Genomic DNA, 26,712 nt, shown 5'->3' with positions numbered 1-26,712 from the left:
GGGGGAAAGGGGGAAAACTCACAAGAACTCGCAAGACGTTTTCGTCTTGCGAAGCAAGCCCATAGGGAAATTCGTCTTGCGAAGCACCTCGAAAAACGGAAAACCCTTTCGTCTAGCGAGTTTTTCGTCTTGCGAGGCATTCGTCTTGCGGGGCACCACTGTAAAGTTATTCAGGCCTTACTGCTAACTGTTGAGTCCCTCTAGCATGGGACTTGGCAGCCAGTTTCACTTGGTGTTCTCTGTAAGATGTCAGTTAGGGTCAGTCTGTTTCAGTTGTGAACAGAGTCAGTATGTAATCTCAATCGAACTGTTTGGAACCATGTTTATGAAGAAGTTTATTTTAACTAAGTAAAGCTTTTATTCTTTAAAAACTCTACATTATTAATTTACGCTGCTCGTCACATGGTGACTGAAGCAGAGCTCAAATGGCACGCGCACACACAATTAGGTCCAATGCATGTACAGTGGTACCTCGGGTTAAGTACTTAATTCGTTCTGGAGGTCCGTACTTAACCTGAAACTGTTCTTAACCCTAAGCACCACTTTAGCTAATGAGGCCTCCTGCTGCTGCTGCGCTGCCGGAGCATGATTTCTGTTCTCATCATGAAGAAAAGTTCTTAACCTGAGGCAATATTTCTGGGTTAGCGGAGTCTGTAACCTGAAGCGTATGTAACTTGAAGCGTATGTAACCTGAGGTACCACTGTACAGAAATCTAAAATTCCCATACATGAGCAGGGCATCCAAGGTTTTGCAACATCGGTGTGAATCTGCAGGCTGCAACCTGTACAATATAGCAACCACCACCACATTTTAAAAACAACAACAGCAACAACAACCCAGCAGATTATATTGCTGTGACTTGATGATCAACTGGATAGTTAATTGACTCTGTCATTGTCAGGACCTTAAATGAAAGCAATAGCAAGCCAGATCTCAGAATGAAAAGACTTCTAGTTCCTGGTTCATTGCTGTGGTACCAAGATGTTTTATACCCCGTAGCCTGCTGTGTAATTCATTGTGCGATTCCTAGCATAATTTAATGAAAGCTATAATTATTGCCTTGCTGTGTTGAGGACCGACAGTTTAGCAGGATAAATATATTGTGTACGTATACGGAGTTAACAAATCTTATGCTTTATGATCAGCTGAGGCATGTTATGTAACTTACTCCAAGGTTTGGTGGCATTCCAAGATGAACTTTTGCCATTTATTTGGAAACAGTCTCAGAATAAATTGCCACCACGTCTATAAAATGTACATAGGGGTTCTGTCAGGAAATAAACCATCCAAATTAAACTTCAGAAGGAACACTAGCTAGTCATTTTACGTACATCTGTATTTCATGTTTGTTTGTTTTTAATAAATAAATAAAGTTGAAGAAAGTGATGGCAGGTTGTAGAAGTGGTCATGCTGAGAGCCAGGACAAGCAGAGAAAAACAGGGAGATTGTCTTTAAGGGTAAGCTAGAGAGCCCATTTTAAGTCTGTCTGATCTTCAGTTCATGGCGTTATCGATCCTACCCCAGATATTCATTCTAGGCCAGATAGTAAGATGGAAACAAGTTGATGATTATCACTGCTAAAGCTTTCTACTTCCGTCATCAACATTTTGGAATATTTCTTCTGTAGCACCCTGCTTGTGGTTAACGCTTAGCTGGAATGAAATATTCAACGCAGCAATAGAGAAATTAAAATAGTAATTTATTTGTCAGACAAATAAATAAGAGGCTCAGTGGTACGTGGTTACCAAGCTCTGGCCTGGCCTCCTGCCATTCTGGCCAGCACTTATATTCCCTTAATCCAGCCCCCTTTGCTCCTCCTGTGGCTGCCTCTGTCCAATCAGCCTGGTTGAAATTCCTATTGGCTGTTTGCTAGAGCCAATCACAAAAGATACACCCACAAAAGATACACCCATTTCCTTGCCCTTATATGGGAGACAAAGAGCTATATATAAATGACAAATAAGTAATAATATATCTTACATGGAATCTTAATTACCAGCTCACCTCTTGCCCTTCTTGCCCTATTGCCTTCTAAAACAAATGGTTTAATCTTACATTTTATGTTCAACAGATGTCAAGGATCTTGAGTTTCACATCAACATTGAAAGATTTCCTTCATTTAATGTTTCTAAACAAATGCCTGACAACCATATATCAAGACTGCCCGGATGGCGTCTTCTGTCTGGCAGGGGGGGGGGCTGGTGGCTGACTTAATTTCAGGATAAATACAACTCTTACAACCATATGAAATAAGAATCTAGCATTCCTTAAATCCTTTGCATAATTACATTTAAGCCAATATATTTAAGCTAATATATTTCATACATTTATCATAGGTAGCCTCTTAAAAGAATAAAGCTTTTCAAAGTAAAAAGGAAGGAACTCAATAAAACACAGCTTTTAAAAGACGCCTCTTCAGTTTGCACCTCCCCCTTTCCCCCTCCTCTCCAGCCTCAAAATAAAATAGGAAGAAGCTGCTTCTTCTGCCAAGCCAGTTGCCTTTCCAACATTTAACACATTTTAACCTTTTTTAACTCTCTTAGTTTAAGAAACAGCTTTAGAAAAAGACTTCCCCCAAAAATGTTCTCTTTCCAGCTAAATGTTTCTCCCCATTGCTCCTGGCCTTTTAACCTTAGAAAGAAGATCTGGCTCATTTTACTGGGAGGCACATTGGTATTATCTTCCCCATTCCTAATGGTGTTTTCTCAGCCTTGGGGCAGCATATGTAATTCTCCCTTTTTATGACTTTGAGAATTGTTTTTCTACTATAAATCAATGGGGCCCTTCTTGTCTTAGGAGGAAAAACATCTTGCCAAGGTTCTTTTAGGCAGCTGGTCTTTTGCCTGGCATGAAACATTTGAAAATCCTTTTTTTAAGCTCATTTTTAAATACAAGCCTTGATTGAAATATATAGAAGCTTTGATAAAAATGCAGGCTTATGATTAGATGCCTCATTCCCCCCTTTCAAGCTCAAGGACCTTCATCCCAAGTGTCCTTGATAGCTTGACCTTCATCATATTCCTGAGGTAAAGCTCTGTATAGGGCCATGATATGAGGTAGAGTTTCATTTGAAACCATCTTGCTAATTGTACTTCTAAAACATGAAATGATACATGGCATCATACATAAAACCAATACTACTACTGTCAAGAAAAACAAGCAAGACAATAGTATCCCTTTGAGTCCTGTGACATTAGGTAACCAATTGGTGAGCCATCCCATATCCCATCCTTCCCATGTTTGTACTGGGACATGTGCTATATTCTCCATCTTTGTGGCCAACACACGGATTGCCTCACCATTATCAGAAATGTTAAAGCAACAGGCATTCCCTGTCAAATTCAAGACTCCACATAGGCCTCCCTGCCTGGCAAGTACATAATCCATTCCCATTTTCAGCTGCAAAATGGCGGCTCTACTTTCATCCAACTGTTGTGCAATAAGTCTCAAACTCTGGGCCGTTGCATTGGTTACAAGTTCCACTACTGCTTGCAATCGAATTATTCTGTTTAGATTATAAATAGGATCCCGTGCCCCTTGTATGAGCTCACCAGGATTCCAGGAGGCAGGATCATAATAGGCTATAATGCGCTCTGGCGGCCAATCATCAGTACCGCTCCAACTTTGGGTACTTCCTCCTGCTATATGAGAAATATCAGCATTCCTTCGTGTTCGCCTGGCCGAACTAGTGGGCATAATCCACATTGGTGGTAATACCCAACCCAAGAAACAAGTCCCACTCCATTTGGAAGGGAGTTTCTTGTATGCCCATTCTCCACATATCCACCACAACCATCGGGTCTGAGGTTTTTGGTACGGGGAATACAGAAGGCGAAATACCAAAAGGGGTAGAGAGTTCACAGTGCAGTATGTTAGATTGCCTTCTTCTGTCACAGTTATGTTCCACACCACTTTCCATGCATGAATAAAAGGAGGTGCACAGGGCAAGGCATTCCGAGTTCGATAGGTAGTACCGTGTGCCCAGGTATGACTATTCTTCTTATAATCCCAAGTATAGTGACAATGAGAAGAGCCTATCATGGGAGAATCAGCTGCATCTGATGATTTATGTACACAGAATTCCCCTTGTACAGGTATAACTCGTAATGGTTTAGTTGAGTTCCATCCGGGGAAATTCTGTATTTCAGTTTGGTGTGGCATTTCGCTTACCATACCAATAGCATCTAATGGTATCGGTAATAACGGCATACCTCCCTCTGAATCATCTGGCCCAAGAGAGCAAACAAGGCAATTGGTCCTATTTGCAACATTAGCTACCATTTCAGCTAAACCTACCCACATATTGTGGTCATGGCTGAATCCATATTTAGCCAATTTGGTCAGATTCAAGGACCCTTCCCCTTCCCAAGGGATCAGGATTAATAAAATCATGTTGATGTCTAGTATATGCATTCCTTCCACAAAAGATTACCTTATTGTGATAGCAAATAATTATTAGCCCCAATATAATTCCCCCAGTGACAGAAATGGGGAACCACCAAGACCAAAACATATATCCCGAGGATCCCCAATGAGTAATATCTCTGATAATTGTTCCACAAGGGGGGGCAGTCAATCAATTGTATTAGAGAATCTTTCCGTTCACAGTCGCTGGTTCAGACGCTCCTCAAGCTTCAGGCGTGCGCAGGTCAGCCAGCTTCCAGGTTGTGGCTGCAGCAGGCCGGTCGTCAAATGTTGCCCGTGACCTAGCCCGTTCCCGGTAGGGCTAGATACAGGGGTTTTTGGAGAGAGTTAGTTTTAAAGGATTAGAGGGGTCACCTTTGCACGTCCAACTGCCTTCAGACTTCTTCAAACGAGAGTGATGAATCCAGGGGGTCACCTCAGCTACCTTCACCGCTGTTGGAGTAGAGAGCAAGACGGTGTAAGGTCCACGCCACTTAGGTGCAAGTGGATCACGTTTCCACTCTTTCACCCATACGCTATCGCCAGCCTGGAACTGATGAATCGGCTCGGCAATGCTGCACGGCGTGCGCTCGAGGGCCCACCTGTTAAGAGAAACAAAAACACGGGAGAGAGATTGCACTTGTTCCTGTGTCACATGATCTCCTATTTGTTTAAGGTCAGCTGGAATATCCTGAACAAAGGAGGGCGGTCTCCCATACAGGAGCTCAAAAGGTGACAACTTAAGTCTTTTTGTGGGTGCACACCGAACACGAAACAGTGTTATGGGTAACACATCTACCCATCCCAATCCCGTTTCCTGGGTTAATTTTGCCAATTGGGTTTTCAGAGTCCGATTCATTCTTTCAGTTTTCCCTGAACTCTGAGGCCTATATGCTGTATGCAGTCTCCATTTTACTTGTAGGACTCGACATACATCTTGTACTACTTGATCAATGAACGCTGGCCCATTATCACTTCCAATGCATCTAGGTAATCCAAACCTTGGGATCAATTCAGTGAGGAGTCTTTTAGTTACCTCTCGTGCCTTTTCAGTTCGGGTGGGAAAAGCTTCAACCCATCCGGTAAGAGTATCTACAAACACAAGGAGATACTTGAATCCCTTAGAAGGGACCAGCTCTGTGAAGTCCACAATTAGGCTTTCCATGGGGACGTATCCCACATGCTGAATTCCAGGAGGTTGTACCGGTCCCTGCCTGGGATTGTTTTTAGCACAAAGAACACATTTCTGTGAAATGCAAGTTGCTAATTGTGATAGATTAATAATATACAACTTCCGACTGAGACTCTCTCTAGTTGCAGTACCGCCAAGGTGAGTAGATTCATGATAATTTCTTACAATTGTGCCTGCTAGATGATGAGGTACATAAATCCTATTGTCCGGCAGGATCATCCAACCGTCCTTCACAACTGCTCCTTCCTGTTCAGCCCACTTCCTCTCTTCTGGGGTATAGTGAGGTTTAACTTCTTCTGGAACTACCTCTGGTATGAGGGCTGCTATAAATCCTCCCACAGGCTTTTGGGCTGCCTCTCGGGCTGCTTTGTCAGCAGCATGATTTCCTCTGGTTATTGGATCCCTCCCTCGTCCATGACCTTTGCAGTGCATTACAGCAATCTGTTCTGGAGCCCATACTGCTTCTAACAGGATTTCTACTTCAGGTCCATATTTCAAAGCCTTCCCGTGGGCTCCGATTAGACCTCTTTCTTTCCATAGAGCTCCATGTGCATGCAGGGTTAAGAAGGCATATTTTGAATCAGTATAGATGTTTGCCTTACATCCGGCTGCCAATTGCAGAGCTCTAGTTAAACCTATAAGTTCAGCCTTTTGTGCTGAGGTGCCAGCAGGCAAAGCTTCAGCTTCCACAACTTCCTCATTGGTGACCACAGCATATCCTGCTCGTCTGGCACCTTCATGCAGGTAACTGCTACCATCAGTATAATATACAACATCTGGATTTTTTAATGGTTCATCTTTCAGATCAGGTCTACTGGAATAAACTTCATCCATTATTTGGAGACAATCATGTGATTCCTCATCATCTACCTCTGGTAGGGGCAGCAAAGTCGCTGGATTGAGCATATTCACTACTCGTAGATGAATCCTGGGATTTTCACACAATAGGCCTTGGTATCTAGCCATCCTTGGGTTCGTTAGCCAATAACTACCCTTATATTCCATGAGTGTCAGAACAGCATGAGGTACATTCACATACATCGTCTGGCCAAAGGTAAATTTATCAGCTTCTTTGACAAGGCTCGCAGTGGCCGCTACTGCCCTTAGGCATGGAGGCCATCCTTTTGCTACTGAGTCCAATTGTTTAGACAAATAAGCTACTGGACGGTTCCAACTTCCTAATCTCTGGGTCAGGACTGCCGCTGCAATCCCATTCTGTTCATGTACATACAGCTGAAAGGGTTTTTCCGAATTAGGCAATCCAAGGGCTGGTGCCTCCATAAGTCGCTGTTTGATAACTAAAAAGGCTTGTTTCTGCTCAGGTCCCCATACGAATGGGTCCTTTTCTGCACCTCGAGTGCTTTCATGTAAGGGCTTGGCCAGACTACTGAAATCAGGTATCCATAGTCTACAAAACCCTGCTGTTCCCAGGAATCCCCTAAGTTGTTTTCTTGTGGTAGGTTCCTTGATAAGGCAAATAGCTTCTTTCCTCTCTGGTCTCAATGCTCGTTGTTGGTGTGAGATGTCAAAGCCCAAATATTTGACCTTTTCTAAACATAACTGTGCCTTTTTCTGGGAAACTCGGTAGCCAGCTTCCCAGAGCAAGTGGAGCAGTTCCTCTGTCCCTTCTTTACAGGTATCAAAATCCTTTGCAGCTAGTATAAGATCATCCACATATTGCAGAACCACCTTTTCTCCCGGTATTGAGGGGTAACTTGTTAGATCCCTCGCCAAGGCAGTGCCAAATAAAGTTGGGGAATTTTTGAATCCTTGGGGCAATCTTGTCCAGGTTAGCTGGCCTTTTGTTCCTGTCAAAGGGTCTTCCCACTGGAAGGCAAATATAGGTTGGCTCTGTGGTGCCAGCCGGCAACAGAAGAATGCATCTTTCAAGTCCAATACAGTAAAAAATGTTGCTTCTGGTGGGATCAAACTCAGCAAGGTATATGGGTTTGGTACATTTGGGTGCAAGGTCTCGATAGCCTGGTTTACGAGCCTCAAGTCCTGCACTGGCCTGTATTCATCTGTCCCAGGTTTTCGAACAGGCAAAAGGGGTGTGTTCCATTCTGATTGGCAAGGCTTAAGCAGACCATATTTTAATAGGCGGTCCAAATGTTTCTGGATGCCCTCCGCTGCTCGCCGGGGTAAGGGATATTGCTTTACAGATACAGGGGTAGCCATAGGTTTTAGGGTTACTACAATTGGAGCTATATTCTTAGCCATTCCTGGTGGGCTATTTTCAGCCCATACTCCTGGTGGCACCTGTAGAGTTCGGAGGAGCTTGTTTAATTCTGTATCCAATGTGGGTTGGACTTGCAAGGCTGACATTAGGCGCCATGATTGTTCCTTAGGTACTGAGAGGGTAATTATTCCTGCTGCTTTTGATGGCAGTTTCATTTCTGGACCTCGAGGAGTGAAAGTGATTTGGGCCTGCAATTTGGACAGCATATCTCTACCTAAGAGAGGTATTGGACACTCAGGTATATACAAAAACTGATGGGTTAAACGATGTCCCCCAATCTGGCATTCCAAAGGTTGGAGGAAAGACCTCTTGGCTGACTGTCCAGTGGCACTTTTAATGACTACACTTTTAGATGCCTTTTTCTGCAATAGTTCTGGGAGTACCGAGTATTCAGCCCCAGTATCAATCATAAAGTCTATTAAATGGCTCCCTAATTGAATCGTGACCGTGGGCTCCTGGAAGCCTAACTTTATGGAGTCCGGTCGTTCCTAGTCTTGGGTAAAATCCTCTTCTGCCAGTCCAATGAAATTGTCTCTACTCCGTCCCTGTCCTGGTCTCTGATATCTTCCATCTCGGATCATTCCCCGTCCCCGTCCCTGGTTTCTTGGGCCGGAGCCGGAGCCTGGGCCTGGGCCTGGGCGTACTTCTTCCAACCTCAGGGGTTCAGGACACTCCCGCTTCCAATGACCCTCCTTCTTGCAATTTGCACATTGATTCCTTCCCAGTGGTGGATTCCTTCCTCGCCCTCGCCCTCCATTTAAGGGGCGGTGGTCTTGCTTCACTGCTGTGGCTAGCATTACCATCTTTTCCTTCTGCCACTTCTTCTTCTCTTGCTTCTCAGCCTCATCCCTATTCCGATAAACTCGGCGTGCAATGGCCATAATTTGGCTCATCAGCATCCCTTCCCATCCTTCTGATTTCTGAATTTTCTTACGAATGTCAGAAGCGCACTGGGCCACAAATGTAGCAGTAATCATTCTACTGTTTTCAGGGGCTTCAGGGTCAAAAGGAGTCCATATACGATAGGCTTCTTGCAGCCTCTCTAAAAAGTCTCCCGGACTCTCATTTGGTTTTTGTTCTACTTCTGAGACTTTAGACATATTAGTGGGCTTCTGGCATGCCCTGCGGATACCTTGCACAAGTGTCTGGCGGTAGGTGGTGAGTCTGGCCAGGTGAATTGCATTGTTTGGATCCCAATTAGGATCTTCCAAGGGAAAGTTATCTTGGAGATGACGGTCAATATTATAAATATTTCCCGCTCTGGCCTGCTCACGCAAATATATCTGTGCCTTTTCAATTATGTCTCTCCTTTCCTCAGTGGTGAACAGAGTATTTAGGAGCTGGCGACAATCTGTCCAAGTAGGGCTATGAGTATTTACTATTGAAGTCACCAAGTCCATCATAGCCTGAGGTTTTTCTGCAAAAGATGGGGTGTGTGTTTTCCAATTCATCAGATCTGTAGTTGTGAATGGAATATATTGCAGGGTCGAAGTTCGAGGTGGCCGTGGTCCGGGTTGCCCATTAACCAGTGCAGGCTCCTCAAGTGCATCAAATACTCTTCTAAGAGGGGCTACTACGTGATCTTTCTCTTCACTTTGCTCTAGGGGCCTCAAATCATAGGGGATGGTATCTGTCGCAAGGCGTTCTTTTAGCAGCTTTATACGCCTGGCTGTATTGCTTGCTGACCGAGCAAGGTCTCCCTGTAACTTCTGTAATATTTCTCTGGGACTTGGATGCACAGGGGTTTGGGGTGGGCAATCAGTTGTTCCACTAAAGGAGACTGTAGATGGAGGTCTATTAGGAGTCACAGGTGGAATAACCACTTCTGCTTGGGCTTTATTATAGAACTCCAATGCCTCCTGAAGATATTTATCATAATCTATCAAGGAATCAAGCTCTGTGACTCCACTCCCATTATTCATTCCAGTTTCTTGCCTTGGGGTTACAACTGGTGGAGTGTTTGGATTAAGCTCCCTTCGATGTGGAGCATAGGGTGGAGGTGGAAGCACCTCTTCCTCTGGCCCCTCAAAAATGGGTTTGAGTTTATTTGGCAAGATTCCTTTCCTAGCTTCGGCTTTTACAGCCAATAATTTGCATCGTTTGACTTTGCATTCCCTTATCCATGGAGGATTTTTATTTAATGTGCTCAGCCAGGAATCTATATATGGAAATTGTTCTGGGCACCCTCCAGTTTCTTTGGCGATATCAGTCCAAAGTTTGCTTACTAAATTTATATCAAAGGTTCCCTGGGATGGCCATCCAGTAATTTGTTTTGGCCATTCTAGTTCACATAACGTTCTCAAGCGCTCTGGCGTCATTTTGACTCCATATGCCCCTGAGAAGGCTTTCTTAAAATTATTTAACATACACTCAAGAGGTGTATTTTCCCCCTTTGAACCCCCAACTCCCATTGTATGGCCCTGTGAAGTATCCACTCAGTCACTCACAGACGCGCTTCGTGGGTTTCCTTGCCTAGTGAAGTCGCCTTACTAGGAACCGAAGTACTGCCCACTCCACACTCGGGTCAGCTACAGATTGCTCTGTACTTTCTCACACATACAATGCGCTGGATACTTCACCACACTCTACCTCCCAATTTTTCCCTTTCCCTACACCAGATCACCATCTGATGTACCCAACCACCTAGCGTACTCAGTTTCCCCTTACTGAGACGCAGAAGTTTGATCAAGACTTCTCTTCCTCCCAATTAATTGGAGGGCCAAAAATCCCTTTGTGCACTTACCCTTGGTTGGTTCCCTGTTTCCCCCGGTCCGTCGCCGCCAGTGAGCAGGGTATCAGACAGACGAGTCTTCTGCGTTCCCCCTGGAAAAAATTACCAGTGCGCGCTTTGGGTAAGCAGTTGTCCTCTCTCTTGTACCCTGCCCAGTAGGGCGAAGGGGCTGCGTTCCAGCAGACCACTTATCCGAGTCACAGGGCACCATAAAATGTAGCACCCTGCTTGTGGTTAACGCTTAGCTGGAATGAAATATTCAACGCAGCAATAGAGAAATTAAAATAGTAATTTATTTGTCAGACAAATAAATAAGAGGCTCAGTGGTACGTGGTTACCAAGCTCTGGCCTGGCCTCCTGCCATTCTGGCCAGCACTTATATTCCCTTAATCCAGCCCCCTTTGCTCCTCCTGTGGCTGCCTCTGTCCAATCAGCCTGGTTGAAATTCCTATTGGCTGTTTGCTAGAGCCAATCACAAAAGATACACCCACAAAAGATACACCCATTTCCTTGCCCTTATATGGGAGACAAAGAGCTATATATAAATGACAAATAAGTAATAATATATCTTACATGGAATCTTAATTACCAGCTCACCTCTTGCCCTTCTTGCCCTATTGCCTTCTAAAACAAATGGTTTAATCTTACATTTTATGTTCAACAGATGTCAAGGATCTTGAGTTTCACATCAACATTGAAAGATTTCCTTCATTTAATGTTTCTAAACAAATGCCTGACAACCATATATCAAGACTGCCCGGATGGCGTCTTCTGTCTGGCAGGGGGGGGGGGCTGGTGGCTGACTTAATTTCAGGATAAATACAACTCTTACAACCATATGAAATAAGAATCTAGCATTCCTTAAATCCTTTGCATAATTACATTTAAGCCAATATATTTAAGCTAATATATTTCATACATTTATCATAGGTAGCCTCTTAAAAGAATAAAGCTTTTCAAAGTAAAAAGGAAGGAACTCAATAAAACACAGCTTTTAAAAGACGCCTCTTCAGTTTGCACCTCCCCCTTTCCCCCTCCTCTCCAGCCTCAAAATAAAATAGGAAGAAGCTGCTTCTTCTGCCAAGCCAGTTGCCTTTCCAACATTTAACACATTTTAACCTTTTTTAACTCTCTTAGTTTAAGAAACAGCTTTAGAAAAAGACTTCCCCCAAAAATGTTCTCTTTCCAGCTAAATGTTTCTCCCCATTGCTCCTGGCCTTTTAACCTTAGAAAGAAGATCTGGCTCATTTTACTGGGAGGCACATTGGTATTATCTTCCCCATTCCTAATGGTGTTTTCTCAGCCTTGGGGCAGCATATGTAATTCTCCCTTTTTATGACTTTGAGAATTGTTTTTCTACTATAAATCAATGGGGCCCTTCTTGTCTTAGGAGGAAAAACATCTTGCCAAGGTTCTTTTAGGCAGCTGGTCTTTTGCCTGGCATGAAACATTTGAAAATCCTTTTTTTAAGCTCATTTTTAAATACAAGCCTTGATTGAAATATATAGAAGCTTTGATAAAAATGCAGGCTTATGATTAGATGCCTCACTTCCTGCTGGTGAACATGAAATCTTGCTGCAATCTCACACCCTACCATCACAACCCCATGATTATGAAACCGTGAGTGAAACCAGGTTCTTCAGGTCTGCTTTCTTTCCGAAGCTACAGAGTAGGAGGATTGAATGGAAGGTAGCTGCACTTCAAGCCAATCTCTGTTATTTGGGCTAGTGAGGATGTAAAACGGTAAAGGACCCCTGGATGGTTCAGTCCTGTCAAAGGCTACTATGGGGTTGCGGCGCTCATATCGCTTTCAGGCTGAGGGAGTTGGTGTTTGTCCACAGACAGCTTTCCGGGTCATGTGGCCAGCAGGACTAAACCGCTTCTGGCGCAACAGGACACCGTCACGAAAACCAGAGCACACAGAAACGCCGTTTACCTTCCCACCGCAGTGGTACCTATTTATCTACTTGCACTGGTGTGCTTTCGAACTGCTAGGTTGGCAGGAGCTGGGACAGAGCAACAGGAGCTCACCCCGTCACAGGGATTCGAACCACAGGCCTTCCTAATCGGCAAGCCCAAGAGGCTCAGTGGTTTAGACCGCAGCGCCACCCACAACCAATGAAGCAAATGTTACCAGTAACAGCTACCAGTAACTGCATGTGCAAAACAACAGTGGAAGGCAAGCAGATGGGGTCACCTGACAACCTGAGGGCAACTGAAATGGAGTACACACCACACATTTAAAGCATATTTCACTACTACCCCCAGAATCCTGAAAACAGTAGTTTAGCTATCATACACCCCCACACAATCCATGGACTCTTTTCTCGCCCGCCCTGACTGAACTTGCTTTTTCTCCTACCCGCCAATCCATGGACTCTTTTCGCGCGCGCGAAAATTTTTTATTACATTTTCTGTTTTACAATTTAGAATATTCATTTATACAACCTTAAAATATCAATGACTTTCCTTCTTCTCTTTCCATGATTCATTTTACAGAGCATAAATATATAAGCTAAACCATTCAGTATTCCATTATTACTTCCATCAAAACTTATTTATACTGTTGAATTTATCTGAATGCTGCCAATGTTTTCAAGTGTACACAATTTTCCCCCATATAGTCAATAAACATTTTCCAATCTTTAAATGAATGTTCTTCTTGTCCTCTTATTCTATATGTTAGATCCGCAAGCTGTGCATATACTGTCAGCTTAAGTTGCCATTCTTCTTTGGTTGGGACCTTGCTCGTTTTCCAGTTTGGGTCTGACAAAACACGGGCCACTGTAGTGGCATACATAAATAACCTTTTTTGACCCCTGGATATTTCCATCTGAATTATCCCCAACGAAAAGGACTCTGGGTTGTTGTTTTTGGGAAAGTGCTGTTGTGTACTGAGTTGAATGGAATCCAAAATGCAACAGTCTGATTGGTCCTGGAATAATAGGATCCAAAATGCAGCAGTCGGATTGGTCTTAGAATAATAGGATTCAGAATGCAGCATACATAAATAACATTTTTTGACCCCTGGATATTTCCATCTGAATTATCCCCAATGAAAAGGACTCTGGGTTGTTGTTTTTGGGAAAGTGCTGTTATGTACTGAGTTGAATAGGATCCAAAATGCAACAGTCTGATTGGTACTAGAATAATAGGATCCAAAATGCAGCAGTCGGATTGGTCTTAGAATAATAGGATTCATAATGCTGCATCTGATTGGTTCTAGAACAATGCAGCAGTAGGATTGGTCCGCAGGAGCCACCCAATCCACCTCCAGGTGGAAATGAATCCGCAACCTGATTGGCCTATGGGAGAATCCCAGAATTAGCCAATCACGTGCAGCCCATTATGTAAATAATGTATATAAAGCAGATATTTTGGGGGAACTCACATTCCTCGCTACTATGAGCTGAATAAAGAGCATGAAAGCCACACTCAACTCCGAGTATAATTCAAGTGCTTTTAAACATTTTTTCATTTCATTATACATTATTTCCCAATACTCTTTTACCCTTTTACAGGTCCACTACATATGAAAGAACATACCCTCGACCTCGTTGCATCTCCGTGGCCTTACCTTTGCTCGCTCTCTGCAACTAGTCCTGGGGCTTCTAGCAGCCTACTCTTCCTTCTCATGGCCTGTTCTTATGGCTTACTCAGCCTTGCTACAGCTGCTGGAAGTGGTACATCTGTATCTACATGTGTGCAGTAGAGCCTATGGCAGAAGCCACCCTGGCTGTCCTAGAGAAGGCAGAGGCGAGGTGGTGAAAGCAGGACATCACAGACATCGAATAGAAGCTGGGGCAGCTTTTGCGTGTCGAGGTCCCCAGGTCCACCCCAATAACTCACACATCACACAGAAATTTTTGTTTAAGATTTTTGGCATAATTTTGGCCACAACTTTATTAAAATACAAATTTGTGAGTGGTTGCGTAGGCATTGGTTGCGACTATCTGCCCCCACCATGGGGGACAGACTGACATTCCGCACGATGCGAAAGTCAGAATGGGGGAATACACTTGGGGGTTACGCGGAGCAGGGAACCTGCCCTCACCCCAAATGCAACCAGGAGCTCATTGCTATGGCCCGAGCCCCCTTGTCAGAGTGGACAAGCAATAGTTAGCTCCCAATTCCTTTAACGGAATCCCTTGCAGCAGCAGCATTAGAGGGGCAGGCACAGCCAATCCATGCCCCTCAACCAACCAAACCATAAACCAATGCCTAACCGTGAACCTTACAAGTTGTGACGATTTGCTACAGAGTAGGCAAAAACCAAATGGCCCCAGCCAATCAGCCAGATGGACAAAATTCCTACCAGGCCCCCGCTTCAAGGCAGACGACCCCATGACAGGCATAGCAAGGTCAAAGCAAACAACCCTATTCTAGGGAGGGAGGGATGGGCAATCCAATGCACGGGCGAAAAGAGGAAGCCCTAGCCTCGTGCAAGGAGTTTTACTATTTCTGGCTGTCAATCAATAAATGGCAACATTAACTTCTTCCCAACAACAAGGGAAGCCCCAATCGCATCAGTGGCCAATGATCAATTAGCCCGCCCCCCCAACTTCGGAGTGTCCTGGCGGCCCCCACCGCAACACGTGCTCTCCATGAAGGAGAACACGCTTTGTGAATACTTGATGTCCTGCTTAATTCGGGAAAGCTTAGTGGTGTGGGTTCGTAAAACCTAACCATGGTATGGATTCGTATTTTAATGATTCAGCATTTTGTGCTACAAGGAATGGCCATAGTGCTCAACACTTTCAAACTATACTTTCCAGTTATTGGGAGGGAAAATGGATTTTTAAAAATTCTTTTAAGAAATGTCTGTGTGTCTGAGCTCGACAGTGTGCGGAAGATGTTGCAGATTGCTTTTATAGCCCTGTCTATTACATAAATCCCCAAGAGAAAGACTTATTTCCATTATCCTGTCCAGAATTATGCCTAGGGATTAATTTGGAAAAAAATATGTCAAGTGTTAGCTAGCAAAGACAAACAAATATTACATAAGGCAATGTTACATGCACTTGCTTTAAAAAGTTAAATACATTCTCTTTCTGCAAGAACCACATGGCTTGGATTTCTTTACCAGGAGTTTTTTCTAAGCTATAGTTATTTATTTCTGAAAAATTGCTATTTATAAAGCAAGTTTAAATCATGTAAGGAAATATGACAGCCATGATTGCAGACCATTTGCCCCATGTGAATTTAGATTTGAGCTCTTGTTTTTCCTTTTTGACTGTATCAGGTTGGGATTCTTTCTATCATTTTATCTCTCTTTACTGGGATTGTGTTTTATGTTGCAACGACTCATGATTTTAAGCAAGTGACTTTTTTAATGGAGCAGAGTGAACAATAGTTAAATAATACTCTGGTATTCTCTAGTTCATTGTTTAATTACAGCTTGATGGACTTACAATACCGGCTATATTTTGAAACAAGATCAGCCGCAATACTATAGCATTAATCCACAGAAAAAGCCTTCAGTATGTTCCATCTAATTATTCATCTCCTGACATTTACATTTTCAAATGTCTTCCTAAGAACACTTCGTGCTTTGGCCTGCAGATGAAATTATTGCGCACTTCTTTCTTCAAACACACATGCTGCTCTTCAAGTTGATGGCTTCTGATAAAGATCATACAAAAGTCAAAAGTGGGGGTGGTCTTATAGATTCTGTCTGACTCAAGTCCCCTTCTGTCCAGAGTGGTGCTTCTGTTTTGGTATCCTAGGGGCTCCTAAAAATGCCACCATATGGGAGTCATTGTGTAGAATGCTTGAGCGTTTTCAAGAGAGGATGCGAGGAGGGTGGGAGCCCATGTCAAGGAATAAAGGAACTAAGTGTGACGTTAACATATGAGAGTGCTGGAGGTGAAATAGTTAAACAGGTTACCCAATCAGGACCGAGGGGGTGGAGTCAGAGGGACTATAAAACTAGCTCTGGGAGGAGTTCATTGGGAGTTGGGTGGTTGGTTGGAGTGGGAGTGAATTGGGCTAGAGTTTGTGGGTAGGTTGAGTTAGTGTAGCAAAATAAGCTGAGTCAGGAATAGTTAGGGCTAGGTAGACAGGTAAATATCTGAGAGGTGGTTTAGTGAATGAGAGCAGGTAGCGGCAGTTATAGGTCTGGATAGGCACCCCATGAATGTAATTGACCGATACCGTTTATGAAACCACATGCTTGTTAAACTGCAATAAATAAACAAAAGTTTTTGTTCCAATTTAACCCTGACTGGACTCAGTATTGTACCAGGTAGGGCCTGGGTGGCGGCAGCGGGAAATAAAGTGGTGGCACAGGGATCTAGATGGTGAAACATCTGGGACCCTGTGTGCTCGCCACACTAAGGAATCAGAGACTTTATGCTGTAAGAAACGGAACAGGTAAAAGCTGTCCATGGAGGCGCAGGTCAATTCTGTATCCAGGGCAGCTGTCTACCAGCTCCATCTAGTACACAGGCTGAGACCCTACCTGCCCGCAGACTCTTTTGCCAGGGTGGTGCATGCTCTAGTTATCTCCCACTTGGACTACTGCAATGCGCTCTATGTGGGGCTACCTTTGAAGGTGACTCGGAAACTACAACTAATCCAGAATGCGGCAGTTAGACTGGTGACTGGGAGCGGACACCGAGACCACATAACACCGGTCTTGAAAGACCTACATTGTCTCCCAGTACGTTTCCAAGCACAATTCAAAGTGTTGCCACTGACCTTTAAAGCCCTAAACGGCCTCGGTCCAGTATACCTGAATGAGGGTCTCCACCCCCATCATTCTCCCTGGACACTGAGGTCCAGCTCCGAGAGCCTTCTGACGGTTCCCTCCCTGTGAGACATGAGGTTACAGGGAACCAGGCAGAGGGCCTTCTCGGTGGTGGCGCCCGCCCTGTGGAACGCCCTCCCATCAGGTGTCAAAGAGACAAACAACTACCTGACATTTAGAAGACATCCGAAGGCATCCCTGTTTAGGGAAGTTTTTAATGTGCGACATTTTAATGTATTTTCAATATTTTTTGGAAGCCACCCACACTGGGCACAGTTACCCCATTCAGGACCAGGGAAAGCATTCCAGACCCTCCATGTCCCAGCATCCGGCGAGCCTTAAAAGTAGGAGAGCAAAGAGTTCAAAGATTCCTTCTTTGTGGAACAGGAATTCAATAATATGAAGCACCCATCATTCCTATGCTGGACCACAAAGCCATCTTCCTAGCCCCCTCACTTGTAAAGCTTAGATCCTCACCATCCTCATCTAAATCTTATTCCTGGTTCCTTATCTTCTCCTTTGTTATTTTTTCAAATACAGAGAAAAAGCTGCTATAGAGTGGATAAAGGAAATGTGGTTGTATGAATCAGTCCCAAAGTCACACATATAGTTGTTTATTTGATGGGTACAGGGCTGTGAATGTATATCTATTGGCCTCAACTTGATGGGGCACAAGCTGGCAAATGAATCTAAAACTTTTTCCCAATAGTAAAAGTTAATACATCCCTCAAATAAAACTATTCATCACCTATTATGGAGTTCCATCTTGACAGGGCTGAGATGCAGTCTGACTGTTAACTGTCTCTGGCTTTACCAAGACTTAAAGCAGATCCCCTTTGTGACATCACACATGACATCAGAATGGCATGTTTGCATTCAACCTCCTAGACTATCTCCAGGCCAATAGCAATGGCAAGTAAACTTCTGCAACCAAGTAACCATCATCCTGACTACCCAGTTGTTTCTATCTAGACTATTGGATGTTTATTTTTTGCTCTCATAATCATAGCCTGAAGAAGAGCTGCGTATAATCTGAAAACCTGCTTCCACTGTTAAAGAAAACTAATTGTCAGGAACTGGATAGAGGAGGAATGGTGGAGACTGCCTCCCCATCCGGAGGTTTACAACAGGGGTTTGCGGGAGGACACAGCTCAGAGGCAGATGAGGGGGGAAGTTGGGGAATAATGGAAGAGGAGGAGCAGAGCCAGAGCAGCAGCTGGCTGACACATTGTCATTAGAAAGCATTCCAGACCCTCCAGACCCCAGAACCTGGCGATCCTTAAAAGTAGGAGAGCAAAGAGCTCAAAGACAGAGGGCACATAGCAGCACCCGTAGAGGAGGTGATGATGACGCCGAATGAGGAAGTGGGAGAGATGGGGCTGGTGGAGATTCACTCGGGACAATGTCATTATCTGGGTTCTATACCCTCTCTCTGTAAAGTCTTAAATAATAAAGGCACTGGCGGAGGAAGGTGGGTGTGGGGGGTGCGGTCCACAGCGGGTGTCAGCTGTGAGGGCGGGTGACATTGCCACACCACCCTCCTCTCGTTGCGCGGGTGGCGCTCCTGGACACTTGCTGTGTGGGTGGTGGGCCGGTAGGGATGATGCTGCCATGGGCAGTTAACGGTGCCCCCCGACACTCGCCACGCAGGCAACAAACGGGTAGGGAAGTTCTCCGTGAGGGCGGCAAACAGCCCCCGCCCATGGTCATCACACAGGCAGTGGACAGCTAAGGACGCTCGCCATGTGGGCAGCTAGCCCCGCCCCTGCGGGCCAGCTAGCCCTGCCCCCACACCGCTCAGGGTGCCAGGGCAGGTAGCTCTGCCCCTGAATAAAGGACTGTAAGAAAATTTGCTTTTATACTTTCCTGGGCAACCAGCCAGGTGCTGTTGACAGCATCCTGACACCTACTGAGTTAAAGGCAGAGGTGAATTTTGTTCAAACTGACCTAAAACATAAGGTCTGTTTGCATGAAATGGCTTACCCATTGTAAAAAGGGGACTCTGTATCAGGCATATTTCAAGAATACGCAAACTCTTCAGCTGTTCTTCTTAAATAGGCTGCTGTTTACTTCAGCAAACAGCAAATGGCATGCAAATTCATGAAATCTCAAAAGCAAAGAAATTGTGTGCAAAAAACCCCAGTCACTAAATTAGTGGGTGAGTGTTTGTAAGTACTAGACTTACAAGCACTCTTCTCATAATTAACCCTCTTAGAGGCGACACAGAGAACTCTAATGGCACCATGAGGTTTTCTCTTGTTATTGTTTTGATGCTAAATACACAGCAGATAATTCTGTGTACCTATTGCATCGCAAGTACCAACTTATTTCTGTTTGCATCTGTCAGAGTCACCCGTGGTCCCAGCTCACAAGAGACCAAAGTCCAGTCTGGCTTATGTACAAAAGCTTTTATTGAAGAACATTCTTAGCTTTACATCCGAGCTCCGTGACTCCACGTCTGTTACGCTTAGACCGCTGAAGTCCCCTCTGAGTCAGTCCCGCCTCTACACCAGTTTAAGAGGCTTGTACTGGTCCACCTCTTCCTCTCTTTCCTTTTCCGCAGGGTCTTTCTGCCCCCCTGTGTTCTCTCCCTTCGGGACTCCCCAGAGGCTGAATCCTCTGACGCCTGCTCCCCCCTCCTTCGCGCTTTGGGACCAGGCTCCTCCACAGGGCTCTCTTCACTTCCGCGCGCCTCCCATTTTGAACTTGGCGCGCGTACGTTGCTCCTGACCTTCCCTTCGACAGTTACACTGCTCTCGGTACTACTTTCCGCCCCTTCCGTCAGGACGTCTTGCCCCGATCTCCTTCCCCTCTCTGCTTCCTGTTCTGCTCCTCCTGACACACTGGTCACTCCACCCCCTTCACTCCATTCCGGCGGAGCAGCCAGTCCCGATCTCCAACTCCCACTGGGGGTTCCCCCTTCGTTCCCTTGCTCCTGACTGCTCCCCCCTCTAGCTCCCCTTGGCCTGACTAGAGGGGCTCCCTTTTGGGAGTCCTCCGATTCACTGGACGGACTCATGGACAATCTTGGGTCATTGTCGTCCTCTTCCTCGTCACCCTGGAATCCTTCCCCCTCGCTCTCTGTCTCCTCCCTCATCTGCGCCTCTCTCCCTGAACCCCTGACAGCATCATTTCTGCCTTCAAATACAAACACACCTCTCATAAACCTAGGTGTGGCCTGCACATGTGACAGAATTAGGTACTGTCAGAGCTGCCCAAGGTCCCAGCTCACAAAGGACCAACGCCAGTTCTTGTTATATACAAAAGTCTTTATTGAAGTTCAGTTTCGATTTCAAAGCCGCGGCGCGCAGCTCTACACCTCAACTCTAGACCGCTGAAGCTCCGTCTGAATCTCCTCCCCCCAGACACCAGTTTAAGACTCTAGCCTTGCTCCACCTCTTCCTTTGCTCTTTCCTCCTCTGGGTCCTCCTGTCCGCTGGGGTCTTACCCTTTCTGGACTCTTCTGACGCTGAGTCCCCTGAGTCTTCCCCCTGCCTCCGGCGGGCTTTAGGACCTGGTTCCCAATCCGGGTTTTCTGCTGTCCCGCACGCCTGTACATTTGAACTTGGCACGCGCGCCCAGCCAGCAACCTTCCTTCTGACTGTTTCACTGCTCCTGTCACTGCTTCCCCCCTCGGGGGGGGTAGCTGGACCTGACTTCCCCTCCGTTCCCTCACTCTCCGATGGAGGCGTGGCCAGCCCTGACTCATCTTCTCTCCCTACTGGAGGAGACGCTGGCCCTGATTCATGGGACTCTTCCCCCCCCCACTCCGCTCTGGTGGGGGAACTGGTCCTGATCTCCCGCTGCTGCTTTGGGAGTCCCCGCTAGCCCCTTGCTTCTGGTGTGTCCCCCCTGGGACCCCCCTTGCCCTGGCCATCGGCGCCCCCCTCTGGGAATCTTCTGAATCGCTGGAGAAGCTCATGGAATCTCTCGGGCCACTGTCATACTCCCCTACGCTGCCCTCAGATTCTTCCCCTTCGCTCTCCGTTTCCTCTCTCCCCTGTGTCTCTGCTCCTGAACCCCTGAAAGGTGGGAATGGTATGGTAGAAGAATGGGTGGGAAGGCGCAGTTTTGAAAGTTCCTCTGGTTAGAGTAAGCTTTTTAAAATTGGGCAGCAAAATGTGGCCTCATCTAAAACCTTTCTCTGTGAATTACTGGGGTGGGGGGTTACCTGCAAGGAGGCTTTTCCCATGCAGGAACATTAAAGCATAGCACCACTGTCTCTGCAACCTGAAATGGCACAGTCTACGCTGCCACGTCATGCTGCTGCATGTGAAGACTAGGTCATGAGTTTGTCATAACTGCAATCAAAATCTATGTCAGATCAGAAAAAAACCAACTGTGTCCCCACAACATATTCTGAAGGAGAGCTTCCACCCCCATCGCTCAGCCCAGACACTATGGTCCAGCTCCGAGGGTCTTCTGGTGGTTCCCTCACTGCGAGAAGTGAGGTGACAGAGAACCAGGCAGAGGGCCTTCTCGGTGGTGGTGCCTGCCCTGTGGAAAGCCCTCCCATCAGATGCCAAGGAAATAAACAACTATCTGAAGGCAGCCCTGTTTAGGGAAATTATTAATATTTGATGTTTTATCGTGCTTTTAATATTCTGTTGGGAGCCACCCATATTGGCTGGGGAAACCCAGCCAGATGGGAGGGGTATAAATAAATTATTATTATTATTATTATTATTATTATTATTATTATTATACTGTCTTCACCAAAGTTGGGGGTTGTTTTTTTACTGAAGATATAGATGATGTGATGCAAACTCTGTCTTGCAAATCACAACCTGCAAACAACAGGTTTTGAAAGAAAAGTTTGAAACGCTGAAGCAAAATTCTGCCTTATAATTATTATTATTAAACATTTTATTTTGGCATACTTACAAGCAAATAAAACAATAAGATACACACACTTAACCACAAAATAAACCAAAAAAGGAAGAAGAAAAAGTAAGGACAAAAGGAACGTAAAATACCACACCCATGTGACTTCCCTCCACCAGCTCTCATCATCTTTAAATCATTTAAATTCTTATTTACATTGCATATCATTTATCACTGTAATTACTCCTTTTATGGTACTATTATTATATAACATCAGGTCATCCTTACAAGCTTAGTCTAAACATATCAGCATGTTATCTTTAGAGCAGTGTTTGTTCATGTAATCTTCAAACCATAACCATTGTGCCCTTAATTTCTAGTGTGGTTGGTAATTCTGCCTTTTAATTTACCTTGACCGAAAAATATATTTATATATATTTTCATCAAAAACCCATCTGGTCCATAGGATTCCAGCTGCTTCTCTTTATGCTACTATATCCTTCTTTGAACAGTATTTAGACCTCTGGTGTTTCTGCACTAGGGATCTCTGATCACAGATTTGCCACATTTTCAAAATCTGCAAAGTGCTACAGACCCATAATGCAATGTAGCTGTGACAGGACAATGAGTCTGCAAGCTGAGCAGCACTGAAATCTTTCTATGTGCTCTTTCCTACCCCTAAATAGAGAAGAGCAAATATTTTTGAAAGGTTAATGGAATGGAAAAGCATAGTGTATTTAGTAGGAGAAGGAGCGGCAGCAAAGTGACATTTAAATGAGGTTTTAATCTGTGCACCATGGAAGAATTAAAACTTGTATTGTTATGCTTTGCTTTAGATTTCTTTTTGTGCATTTAGTTATTATTTCAGGCAAGCCTCCTACTTCCTTATTCCGCTATAGAGGAATTACAATGAAAAAAACACCATATCCGTGGTAGTTTGACTCTCATTTATCTGCAGTTTGCTTTTTATAACATGTCCTTCTTCCAAATGATTGTTTCTTATGCCTGCTGGCCATGAGGTTTATAAGGAAAGTGAACTTTATATTCATTTTGATTCTCCTAGTTTTCACCTTCCCTGTGGACAAAAAAATTCAACCTTAAAATGCCTTGGGGGAAAAGAACAATTTCAAATTGTGTTGATATGTTATCATCCAACGTTGACTTTCGCCTCAGATAAGGAATGCTCAGTGTTGCCATCTCTGTGACATTTCCCAAATCCATTCACAATTATGGAGCATGCATGCCCCCCCCCAACTGTTTCCATATTTAAAACCAGGGTCTCTCCTTCCATTTAATGATTGATAAGCCAATTTTATATGTACTTAGCAAACCAGATTGTAAATCAGACCGTTCAAAAATTCCAAGAGTTCCCCAGAAAGAGGGTTTGAGTTTTAAACCACTCCGGGAACTGCAGCTTTGTGAGGGCAATAGGGCTCTCCTAGTGGTGCTGTGGGTTAAACCACAGAGCCTAGGACTTGCCAGTAAGAAGGTCGGCGGTTCGAATCCCCACAATGGGGTGAGCTCCCGTTGCTCGGTTCCTTCTCCTGCCAACCTAGCAGTTCGAAAGCACGTCAAAGTGCAAGTAGATAAATAGGTACTGCTCTGGCGGGAAGGTGAAGGGCGTTTCTGTGCGCTGCTCTGGTTCGCCAGAAGCGGCTTAGTCATGCTGGCCACATGACCACATGAGCTGTACACTGGCTCCCTTGGCCAATAAAGCAAGATGAGCGCCGCAACCCCAGAGTCGGTCACGACTGGAACTAATGGTCAGGGGTCCCTTTACCTTTACCTTTAAGAACTCTCAGCACTCAGTCAAAGCAGTGTATTCTCAAGTTATCTCTCGCTTAGACTACTGCAACACACTCTGTGTGGGGCTACCTTTGAAGGTGACCCGGAAACTACAAATAATCTAGAACGCGGCAGCCAGACTGGTGACTGGGAGCGGCCGCGGAGACCATATAAGACCTACATTGGCTCCCAGTATGTTTCTGAGCACAATTCAAAGTGTTGGTGCTGACCTTTAAAGCCCTAAACGGCCTCTGCCCAGTATACCTGAAGGAGCATCTCCACCCACTACTTGGTAGTGGCACCTGCCCTGTGGAACACCCTCCCACCAGATGTCAGAGAGTACAACAACTACCTGGAAGAATGGCAGATGAAGGTCATGGACTATATGGAACTGGCGGAAATGACTGGCAGAATCCGAGACCAGGGAGAAGAGTCGGTGGAAGAAGATTGGAAGAAATTTAAAGACTACTTACATAAATACTGCAAAAGTGTGCATGCACACGAAAGCTCATACCAAGAACTGACTTAGTTGGTCTTTAAGGTGCTACTGGAAGGAATTTTTTTGTTTTGACTGCAAAATTAATGAATGTTAGAATGATGTCGGAATGAAGTTAAGTGGTTTTAGCAGCAATGTTATAAAGGAGTATGTAAAAATGGATTGTTATTAGGTGAGAATGCAAAGTTATAATACATCAAGGTAAAGGATTAAGATAAAAATAATGAGGGAAAGGATTTGCTGAATTAACTAACTGAACTGGAATACAAAAAAAGGGAGGTGTGAGGAGGTCAGGGAAACAAGCAAATGAAAGACAAGACATGAAAAGATTGATTTGTTTTTAACTGTTTTTATTTTTCTGTACTCTGTATTTTTTTATTTTTTTATTTTTCTTATTCTGTAATCTTTTTTTTTTTGAAACTTTAATAAATATCTTTTTTAAAAAAAGAGAGAGAGTACAACAACTACCAGACATCTGAAGGCAGCCCTGTTTAGGGAAGCTTTTAATGTTTGATGCATTACTGTATTTTAATATTGTGTTGGAAGCCACTCAGAGTGGCTGGGTATAAATCATTAATAATAATAATAATAATAATAATAATAATAATAATAATAATAATAATAATAACATGCAGCTCTTCTTCAGGCTATGATTATGAGAGCAAAAAATAAACATCCAATAGTCTAGATAGAAACAACTGGATAGTCAGGCTGATGGTTACTTGGTTGCAGAAGTTTACTTGCCATTGCTGCTGGCCTGGAGATAGTCTAGGAGGTTGAATGCAAACATAACATTCTGATGTCATGTGTGATGTCACAAAGGGGATCTGCTTTAAGTCTTGGTAAAGCCAGAGACAGTTAACAGTCAGACTGCATCTCAGCCCTGTCAAGATGGAACTCCATAATAGGTGATGAATAGTTTTATTTGGGGGATATATAAACTTTTACTATTGGGGGAAAGTTTTAGATTGGTTTGCCAGCTTGTGCCCCATCAAGTTGAGGCCAATAGATATACACTCACAGCCCTGTACCCATCAAATAAACAACTATATGTGTGACTTTGGGACTGATTCATACAACCACATTTCCTTTATCCACTCTATAGCAGCTTTTTCTCTGTATTTGAAAAAATAACGAAGGAGAAGATAAGGAACCAGGAATAAGATTTAGATGAGGATGGTGAGGATCTAAGCTTTACAAGTGAGGGGGCTAGGAAGACGGTTTTGTGATCCAGCATAGGAATGATGGGAGCTTCATATTATTGAATTCCTGTTCCACAAAGAAGAAGTCTTTGAACTCTTTGCTCTCCTACTTTTAAGGCTCACTGGATTCTGGGACATGGAGGGTCTGGAATGCTTTCCCTGGTCCTGAATAGGGTTACTGTGCCCCTGAAGGAACAAGTGTGCAGCCTGGGAGTCATTTTGGACTCACAACTGTCCATGGAGGTGCAGGTCAATTCTGTATCCAGGGCAGCTGTCTACCAGCTGCATCTGGTACACAGGCTGAGTCCCTACCTGCCCGCGGACTGTCTTGCCACAGTGGTTCATGCTCTAGTTATCTCTTGCTTGGACTACTGCAATGTGCTCTATGTGGGGCTACCTTTGAAGGTGACCCGGAAACTACAACTGATGCAGAATGCGGCAGCTAGACTGGTGGCGGCCGCCGAGACCACATAACACCAGTCTTGAAAGATCTACATTGGCTCCCAGTATGATTCCGAGCACAATTCAAAGTGTTGGTGCTGACCTTTAAGGCCCTAAACGGACTTGGTCCAGTATACCTGGAGGTGCTTCTCCACCCCCATCATTCTGCCTGGACACTGAGGTCTAGCGCTGAGGGCCTTCTGGCAGTTCCCTCCCTGCGAGAAGCCAAGTTACATGGAACCAGGCAGATGGCCTTCTCGGTTGTGGCACCCACCCTGTGGAACACCCTCCCACCAGATGTCAAAGAGATAAACATCTACCAAACTTTCAGTAGTAATAATAATAAAATTTTATTTATACCCTGCCCCTCCTGGTTCAAAGGGCTCATGGCAGCTAACAACAAATTTAAAAAACATTATTATAAAAGCAGCATAAAATACAGTATAAAAACATGAATAGCAATAAAATTCAAAAACCAATTTAGGGGAAATAAGCATTAGATAGTCCCCAGGGCTGGCTGGCTGCTTTGGTCCTACTTGGGCCAGCGAGGAGGCCAGGGGAGAATTAGCTGTGGGGTCTCAGAGCGGGTGATCTTCATAAAAGGGGAGAGGGAGGGAAGAGAAGGGAAATAAAAGATCGGGCTGAATTC

At 44.6% G+C, this 26,712-nt stretch overlaps 1 long non-coding RNA gene across 6 annotated transcripts in view; it reads right to left on the bottom strand.

The window, feature by feature from the left end:
• LOC309348123 overlaps positions 1 to 26,712 on the bottom strand; it is a 60,981-nt gene that overhangs the window by 28,227 nt on the left and 6,042 nt on the right. The window contains exons 1-2 of one of the 6 annotated variants that reach the window (XR_014159193.1): positions 18,064 to 18,120; positions 14,145 to 14,308 (exon numbers count right to left, since the gene is read on the bottom strand). The exons of 3 other annotated variants lie outside the window; for them this stretch is intronic. This is a non-coding gene — a long non-coding RNA (uncharacterized lncRNA). Of the gene's footprint in view, positions 1 to 14,144; positions 14,309 to 18,063; positions 18,126 to 26,712 lie in introns of those variants that run through there. 2 more of the 6 variants (XR_014159191.1, XR_014159192.1) reach the window with 2 other exon arrangements.

Source organism: Podarcis erhardii (genome assembly GCF_964252035.2).
Source record: "Podarcis erhardii genome assembly, chromosome: 8".
Classification (NCBI taxonomy): Eukaryota; Metazoa; Chordata; class Lepidosauria; order Squamata; family Lacertidae; genus Podarcis; species Podarcis erhardii.
Note: the sequence above shows the minus strand (reverse complement) of the source record. Positions and strands in the feature narration are given on the sequence as shown.